The sequence below is a fragment of the Jaculus jaculus genome, chromosome 2 (genome assembly GCF_020740685.1).
Source record: "Jaculus jaculus isolate mJacJac1 chromosome 2, mJacJac1.mat.Y.cur, whole genome shotgun sequence".
Taxonomy (NCBI): Eukaryota; Metazoa; Chordata; class Mammalia; order Rodentia; family Dipodidae; genus Jaculus; species Jaculus jaculus.
In genome coordinates this window covers 697,423-706,660 of record NC_059103.1, presented here as the reverse complement: position 1 = coordinate 706,660, position 9,238 = coordinate 697,423, and the positions used below count along the sequence as shown (strand labels likewise).

The 9,238-nt window shown below is 48.6% G+C and overlaps 1 protein-coding gene across 15 annotated transcripts in view; it reads left to right on the top strand.

The window, feature by feature from the left end:
- The first annotated feature begins 7,528 nt into the window (after nucleotides 1-7,528).
- LOC101600918 (transformation/transcription domain associated protein) overlaps nucleotides 7,529-9,238 on the top strand; it is a 114,606-nt gene continuing 112,896 nt past the window's right edge. For 8 of the 15 annotated variants that reach the window (XM_045143432.1, XM_045143430.1, XM_045143431.1 and 5 more), the window contains exon 1: nucleotides 7,922-8,127. The gene's annotated coding sequence lies outside the window, so the exon portion shown is untranslated. Of the gene's footprint in view, nucleotides 7,615-7,920; nucleotides 8,128-9,238 lie in introns of those variants that run through there. The other 7 variants (XM_045143422.1, XM_045143425.1, XM_045143421.1 and 4 more) reach the window with 2 other exon arrangements.

The following is a 9,238-nucleotide window of genomic DNA, read 5'->3' as shown; positions in this document are numbered from 1 at the left end:
GACAGAGAGAGAAAGAGGCTGCAGGCAGACAGAGAGAATGGGCGCGCCAGGGCCTCCAGCCACTGCAACTCCAGACGCGTGCGCCCCCTTGTTCATCTTGCTAACCGCTAAGCCATCTTTCCAGCCTTTTTAAAAAAAAATTAATTAATTCATTTATTTGAGAGTGACAGAGAGAGAGCGAGAGAGAGCGAGAGAGAGAGAGAGAGAGAGAGAGAATGGGTGCGCCAGGGCCTCCAGTCACTGCAAACAAACTCCAAACGCGTGCGCCCCCTTGTGCATCTGGCTAACGACGTGGGTCCAGGGGAATCAAGCCTCGAACCACGGTCCTTAGGCTTCACAGGCAAGCGCTTAACCGCTAAGCCATCTCTCCAGCCCTTATTTTTATTTTTTTAAAAATATTTATTTCTTTTTTTTGTTTTTTTGAGGTAGAGTCTCACTCTAGCCCAGGCTGACCTGGAATTCACTATGTAGTCTCACGGTAGCCCCGAACTCATGGCGATCCTCTTACCTCTGCCTTCCCAGAGCTGAGATTAAAGGCATATGTCACCACACCTGGCTTATTTATTTATTTGAGTGAATGAATGAGGTAGATAGAAAGAGATAGAGAGAATGGGCGCATCAGGGCATCTAGCAATTGCAAACAACTCCAGATGTGTGTGCCATTCTGTGCATCTGGCTTAGTGGGTACTGGGGAACTGAACCTGGGTCATTATGCCCTAACCACTATGCCATTTCTACAGCTCTAAATAATTTTTTTTGTTGCTGTTGTTTTCCGAGGTAGGGTCTCACTCTAGCTCAGGCTGACGTGGAATTCACTATGTAGTCTCAGGATGGTCTCTAACTCGCTGTGATCCTCCTTCCTCTGCCTCTGGAGAGCTAGGATTAAGGCATGCACCACCATGCCTGGCACAATTGAGGCTTTTAAAAATAATTTTTAAAGTTTTTTGTTTATTTTTATTTATTTATTTGACAGTAACAGAGAGAAAGAGGGAGAGAGAGAGAGAGAGACAGAGAGAGAGATAGAGATGGAGAGAATGGGCACGCCAGGGCCTCCAGCCAGTGCAAACGAACTCCAGACGCATGAGCCCCCTTGTGCATCTGGCTAACATGGGTCCTGGGGAATCCAGTCTCCAACCAAAGTCCTCAGGCTTCACAGGCAAGCGTTTAAGTGCTAAACCATCTCTCCAGCCCAAATTGAGGCTTGTTTTTTTCATTTACTTGCTTACTTTTATTTTAAAAACATTTTATTTATATACTTTTTAATTTGTTTATGAGAGATAGAATTAGGTAGAGAGAGAGAGATCAGGAGTTTCAGGGCCTCTAGCCACTGCAAACAAACTCCAGATGTGTGTGCCCCCTTGTGCATCTGGCTAACGTGGGTCCTGGGGAATCGAGCCTTGAACCGGGGTCCTTAGGTTTCACAGGCAAGTGCTTAACTGCTAAATCATCTCTCCAGCCCTTTTTTCAAATTTTTGTTAACAACTTCCATGATTATAAAAAATATACCATGGTAATACCCTCCCTCCCCCCACTTTCCCCTTTGAAACTCTATTCTCCATCATATCTCCTCCCCATCTTCATCAGTCTCTCTTTTATTCTGATGTCATGATCTTTTCCTCCTCTTATGATGGTCCTGTGTAGGTAGTGTTGGGCACTGTGAGATCATGGATATCCAGGCCATTTTATGTCTGGGGGGGGAGCACATTGTAAGGAGTCCTACCCTTCCTTTGGCTCTTACATTCTGTCCGCCACCTCTGAGCACTCTGGTCACTTTTTTTTTTTTAATTATTTATTATTTATTTGAGAGGAAGAGAGAGGAAGAGGCAGAGAGAAATAAAGAATGGGCACACTAGGGCCTCCAGCCATTGCAAACGAACTTCAGATGTGTTTGTCCCCTTGTGCATCTGGCTTACGTGGGTTCTGGGGAATCGAACTGGGGTCCTTAGGCTTCACAGGCAAATGCCTTAACGGATAAGCCAATTCGCTACCAAAAGTGAGAGTAGCATTAATATAAGGGTACGAACATTAAGAGAAGTGCTTACGGGGCAGTTTGATAAGCATAGTATACACATTTAGCCACATAGCAGCAGATGTTACACCCCTAAGGCTCATGATTAACCCTGTTTTAAGTTTTCAGTATCAGGGATGTATTCCCTCCCATGGAGCGGGCCTCCAGTCCAATTAGAGGGCAGCCAAACTGAGGCGTTTTAAGAAGCTAATATTATCCACAATCTAGTCTGCTGCAATTAGATATAAGAATATGTTAGCTGGGCTAAGTGGTGCACACCTTTAATCCCAGCACTTGGGAGGCAGAAGTAGGAGGATTGCCATGAGTTCAATGCCACCCTGAAACTACATAGTGAATCCCAGGTCAGCCTGGGCTAGAGTGAGAACCTACCAAGGAAAACTAAAACGAACAAACAAAAAACACTGGAAAGATTTTCCAGCTCATATCTGCCACCTGGCTCTGCTTCCCTCCCACCCCATCTCTCATATCATAGTGTTGCAACCACAGGGGCCTTCAGGAACCTCACACCTACTTTGTCTTAAGTCCTTTGTAGTTAGTCTGCCCATATGGAATGTTCTTTGCTCAAAGACACTAAATGGGTTCTTTGACATCTTTTTGCTGAACTCAGGTGTTACCTCTTCAGGGCTGAAAGTATTGCTCAATCAGTGGAATATTTGGCTACCATGCATAAAACCCTAGTTCTATCCTCAGCACCCCAGAAAAACAGGTGTGGTGGTGCATACCTTTAATCCCAGCACTTGAGAGGCAGAGGTAGGAAGACTGCCAGTGAGTTTAAGGCCAGCCTGGAACTAGAGTGAGTTCCAGGTCGACCTGGGCTACAGTGAGACCCTCCCCTGAAAAAAATCCAAATCAAAAACAAGAAGAAGCCGGGCGTGGTGGCGCACGCCTTTAATCCCAGTACTTGGGAGGCAGAGGTAGGAGGATTACCATGAGTTCAAGTCCACCCTGAGACTATATAGTTAATTCCAGGTCAGCCTGGACCAGAGTGAGACCCTACCTCGAAAAACAAAAACAAAAACAAAACAAAAAAAAAAACCAAGAAGAATAGGGGAGAGGAGGAAAGTATCTTGGTTTATTGTCTATAATTATGGAAGTTTTCAACAAGAAGAGTTTAAAAAAAAAAGTAAGAATCATGGAAAATGTTAATAAAAATTAAACAAAAAAAATTAAAAAAAAAGAAGTAAGAGGACTTGACTATGAGAGTAAGGCTCTGGAAAGACAACAAAGCCAGTTCTTGCCTGCTGCTCTCAGGAAGCTCCTTCCCAACTCCACCCCCCCCATACCATCAGCAAGACACACATTCTTTTTTTTTTTTTTCCCCCTGAGGTAAAGTTTCACTCTAGTCCAGGCTGACCTGTGTAGTCTCAGGCTGGGATTAAAGGTGTGCACCCTGACACTTGGATTCTTTCCAGTGTTTTATTTTTATTTTTACTTATTTGAGAAAGACAGAGGGAAAGTAGGAGGGAGGGAAGGTGGAAGGGAAGGAGAGAGAGAAAGAATGGGCACAGCACCAGGGCCTCCAGCCACTGCAAATGAACTCCAAATGCGTGCGCCCCCTTGTGCATCTGGCTAGCGTGGGTCCTGGGGAATCGAGCCTCGAACCAGGATCCTTAGGCTTCACAGGCAAGTGTTTAACTGCTGAGCCATCTCTCCAGCTCTCTTTCCAGTGTTTTAAGTCGAGGAGGGATGTGATCTAAGTTACCCAGTAAGGATGAATGACATTGACACTTTTCCCAAATTCTGATTCAGGAGACAAACAGGCGACAGTCTTAACAGTGCAGTGGGTATTTTGAGAGAACTCTGCCTATGGGAAAGGAAAGGAATTATTTTTTTCATGTGCATAGTATGTGTGATGTATGCAGGTGTATGTGTTGATGCAGCACCCTCTAGGCTCCTGTGTGGTTGGGGGGGGGAACATCAGGTGCCTGTCTCCCTCCATCACTCACTCACATGTCTGATTTTCTTTATGAGAGAATCTCCTGGGGCTGGGTAGATGGCTTAACAGTTAAGGCAAAGCCGAAGGACCCAGGTTCAATTTCCCAGTACCCATGTAAGCCAGATGCACAAGGTGGTGCATGCATTTGGAGTTCGTTTGCAGTGGCTAGAGGCCCTGACATGCCTATCCTCTCTGCCTCATTGTCTTTCTCTCTCAAATAAATAAATAAAATATATTATTATTATTTTTTTTTTTTTGGTTTTTCGAGGTAGGGTCTCACTCTGGCTCAGGCTGACCTGGACTTAACTCTGTAGTCTCAGGGTGGCCTTGAACTCTTGGAGATCCTCCTACCTCTGCCTCCCAAGTGCTGGGATTAAAGGCGTGCGACACCACGCCCGACTATAAAATATTTTTTAAAAAAGAATCTCTTACTGATTCTGGAGCTTGCTGTTTCAGAGCCTCATGTGTGGCCATGCCCAGCTGTTTACCTTGGTTTTGGAGATTTGAACTTGCTGTCTTAGCTCCCCTCAGGCCCACAGGCTTGTACAGGAAGCACACTTAACTGCTTACCCATCTCTCCAGCCCAGGATAGGCATTGAAAACAAATTATTTGTGGGGTTGGAAAGATGGCTTAGGGGTTAAGGTGTTTGCTTACAAAGCCAAAGGATCCCCATTTGATTCTGCAGGACCCATGTAAGCCAGATGCACAAAGGGTCACATGTGTCTGGAGTTCATTTGTTGTGGCTAGATGCCCTGGAGTGCCCATTTTCTCTCTCCCTCCCTCCTTTGTCTCTTTCAAATAAATAAATAAAATGTATTAAAAATTATTTGTGTGTGTGTGTGTGTGTGTGTGTGTTGTTTGCACATGAGTTGAGGGTCTCTTGTCACTGCAAATGAATGCCAGTCAAGCTTTATATGGGTGGCTTGGGAAAGCTTTGCAAACAAGCACCCTTAACTGCTGAGCCATCTTCCCAGCCTCAAGAGAAGGAATTTTTTTTATTATGTATTTATTTATTTGACAGAGAAAGAGGGAGAGACAGAATGAGAATGGGCGCTCCAGGGGCTCCATCCACTGTAAACAAACTCCACATGTGTGTGCCCCCTTGTGCATCTGGCTAACGTGGGTCTTGGGGAATTGAACTTAGGTCTTTTGGCCTTGCAGGCATGTGCCTTAACCGCTAAACCATTCCTCTAGCCCAAGACAGGGATTTTAAAAATTTATGTATTTTTGTTTATTTTTATTTATTTATTTGAGAGCAACAGACAGAGAGACAGAGGGAGAGAGAGAGAATGGGCGAGCCAGGGCTTCCAGCCACTGCAAACGAACTCCAGATGTGTGTGCCCCCTTGTGCATCTGGCTAACGTGGGTCCTGGGGAATCGAGCCTGGAACCGGGGTCCTTAGGCTTCACAGGCAAGTGCTTAACCGCTAAGCCATCTCTCCAGCCCGACAGGGATTTTTAAATTTAAAAAAATTATATATATTGCCAGGTGTGGTTATGCATGCCTTTATTTCCAGCACTCGGGATGCAGAGGTAGGTTGATCACCATAAGTTGGAGGCTAGAATGAAACCCTAACTCGAAAAACCAAAATAAATAAATAAATAAAGAGGGGGTAGGAGAGGGGGGGAGGGAGAGGGGGAACTCCAGATGCATGTATCACTTTGTGCATCTGGATAAACGTGGCATCTGGAGAACTGAGCCTGGCTGGCAGCCTTTGCAAGCAAGTGCATTGAAGTTGTTAATAGACAATTTCTTCCCTGAGGGAAGAACTAAATGGCATTCAAATCAGCCATCCACAGTTCCAACATTACCGCTAGAGCTAGATTTTTTTTTTTTTTTCCTGAGGTAGGGTCTCGCTCTAGCCCAGGTTGACCTGGAATTCACTATTGTAGTCTCAGGGTGGCCCCCAACTCACGACAATCCTACCTCTGCTGGGATTAAAGCCGCGTGCCACCACTCCCTGCTGCAGCTAGATCTTTTGTGGCAGCCACAAACGAGCAAATGGCTTTTCTCCTGGACACCTGTGGGGGTGGGAGACAAACTATTCAGTGCAAGGTGAACAATGTATTAATTTGGGAACCTGCCATACAGATTCGGGTGATTAGCAGCTGTAGGAAGTTTCAGGAAAACAAGGAGCCAGGGAATGGTTCCTGTCATCTTTGTATTGTAATTTAGGAGAGAAGCAAAAATCTTTAAATTTTTTTTTAAAATTTTTATTTGTTTATTTGAGAGCGACAGACAGACAGAAAGAGGCAGAGAGAGAGACAGAGAGAGAGAGAGACAGAGAGAGGGAGGGAGAGAATGGGCGCGCCAGGGCCTCCAGCCAATGCAAACGGACTCCAAATGCTTGCGCCCTTTTGTGCATCTGGCTAACTTGGGTCCTGGGGAATCAGCCTCGAACCGGAACCGGGGTCCTTGGGCTTCACAGGCAAGCGCTTAACCGCTAAGCCATCTCTCCAGCCCATAAGCAAGCAAAAGTCTTTTAAAAAATATTTAATTTTTATTTATTTATTTGAGAGGTAGAGGGAAAGAGAGGAAGGTTGAACGGCCAGGGCCTCCAGCCACTGCAAACGAACTCCAGACGCATGCACCACCTTGTGCATTTGGCTTATGTGGGTCCTGGGGAGTGGAACCTGGGTGCTTTGGCTTTGCAGATAAGCGCCTTAACTGCTAGGCCATCTCTCCAGCCTCTTTTCTTTCTTTCTTTTTTTTTTGGTTTTTCAAGGTAGGGTCTCACTCTGGCTCAGGCTGACCTGGAATTCAGTCTCAGGGTGGCCTCAAACTCTCAGCGATCCTCCTACCTCTGCCTCCCTAGTGCTGGGATTAAAGGCGTGTGCCACCATGCCCGGCTCTTTTTTTTTTTTTTTAAGGTAGGGTTTCACGTAGCCCAGGTTGGATTTACAGTGATCCTCCTACTTTTGCTTCCTTAGTGCTGGGATCAAAGGCGTGCACCACCATAACCTGGCAAAATGTTCACAGTGTGTTTAATAGAACCAAAGGGAAATGACAAAATCTTATCACGTGCTACTCAGTATTAGAGGCTCTTACAGGTAGCTGAGGCTCCTCAGTACTTTTCCCCTGGTCGTCCCTCTTGGTCAGGCCTGTGCTACCTCACTTAAGCATTCCCTCCTTTCCACATCTTTGCTCTTCGCCTGGCGCGAGGCCTGTTTGGGAGGGCATCATATACAAGCGGACTGATGCCTTCGAGAGCTCCCCAGTCTCGGGGTGACTCAGCTACAGAAGCCACTGGGTTGTGTCCCCCCCCTTTTACTTCCTCCCCCAAAGATGCATTCAGAAGGATCCCAGGAAACGGAAACCGTGCCTCGCGGGCCACACAGCTCCACCACTTGTGGGCTGATCGTACCCCACTCACCCACCCAAAGCCCGACTCCTGTAAGGATTAGAAACATTGGGAGGTTCCGGGAACCTGCACGCGTGTACGCACGGAGATTTAAAGGGCCGGCGGGCCCACCCAGGCTGCAGCCGCTCCTCCGGGCTCCGCGGCCCGCCCAGGCCGCGCCCACCCCGGGGGCGGAGCCGCTATAAGCGCGGGGGGGTGGGGGGCGGGACTGCGTGCGGTGCAGCTGTGGCGGAGAGGGCTCCGCTGGATGTTCGGGCCGAGCTGAGGGAGCCGGCCGGTGTGTCCCGGTAAGTGCGGGAGGGAGGGAGTGCTGGCGGTCCGACAGCCCCAAGATGCGCGCGCGGGCCCTAGACGTGCAAGGAGGCCCGTGCAATTGAGACGGCTCCACAGGATAGGAAGCTCCAGGAGTGCCGAGTTCCTTGAGGCCGTCTGGGAACCCCACCTTTCCCCGAGGCCATCCAGCTCGCTCAGGTCCTCAGGCTTTCCGTACCTCCTATCCGGGTTTGGGAACACACCGGGGGAGGCGCAGCGCTAGTGCGCGTCTGGGATTGGCCCTCGCCGCTTGCCGTAGCGCGGTCTACGGAGGCGGTCGCTGAGCTCTCTGGGTTTGCTGGTGGTGGGTGGATGGAGCCGGGGGGAGACGACCAGCGACAAAGGGAGGGAACCGGAATCCGAGAGGCAGTTTGCGACTTTAGAGCGTGAACGTGGAAGTTGGGGCGGAGGCGCCCCTTAGTTCATCCTGGCAGCTTCGGGCCTCCACGCAGGCACCTGGCTCACCCGGCCGAAAGCGAAGCGAGAAGGTAGCGGTGACCACAGCGCCCCCTCCGGCCGGGCAGCGCGGTTTTAGGCAGCCTCGGCGCGGGGTGTCGGGGGCGGGGCGGGACCGAGCGTGGTAGGGTCTGGGGCCGTTTGCCTGGCTCTTCCCTGCCCGAGCCGGCACTGGTGAGCTGGTGGGCAGCCGGGTCTGAACCTTGTCCTCCCGGATCGGGGAGCAGGGCTTCAGAGCCACTTTTCAATCAACAAGCAGGATGTGACACTCCCACCCCCCCACTGTCATGGCTATGCAGGAATCTGGGACTGGCTGCTGGGGAGGGGTGGGAAATGGCACGGTTGATGAGTTGCGTTTATAAAGGGGATTTTCAACTTCATGATATTTGGGCGGGAATTAAAATGTTGAATCGTAGTGAAGGAGAGGCTGTGACCCCGAGTTTTAAATCCCAGAGGATCGGGATGGTTATCCAAGTCACCTCTGCAGGGCTGGACAGTATCTCTAGCTTTTGGGGGTCTTTTAGTAATTTTTTTTTTTTTTTGAGATAGCACAGGCTTTAGCCTTTAGCGCAGGCTGACATGGAATTTACTAGGTAATCTCAGGGTGGCCTCGAACTCACAGTGATCCTCCTACCTCTGCCTCTGCTGGGATTAAAGGCGTGCGCCACCATACCGGCTTTGGGTTGTGTTTTGAACAGGATATCACTGTGTAGTCCAGGCTGGCCTGGAATTCGTTATCCACTGGCCTCAGCCTCCTGATTGGGATTACAGGAGTGTGTTACCATACCATTTCACTTCCTTAGTGACTTACTTTAATACTAATCCAAGAGGAAGGGGGCTTCTGGTAGGCTGTTCTCAGATGGCCCTGGGAAGTCACTGTGCATTGGAGAAATGTGTTTTGGTCACTCAGTGTGGCCAGAAGGAGCTTGCTGGGTGTTCACCTGTGTATTTTTTTTTTTTTTTTTTGCATGTGCCGCCTTGTGCATCTGGTTTACGTGGGTACTGAGGCTTCACTGGCAAGCACTTAAGTGCTAAGCCTTCTCTCCGGGCCCAGGACGGTGTGGATGTGCCTTTTTAAAAAATTTTCTTTTGAGGCAGGGTTGTATTGTAGCTCAGGCTGACCTGAAATTCACAGGATGGCCT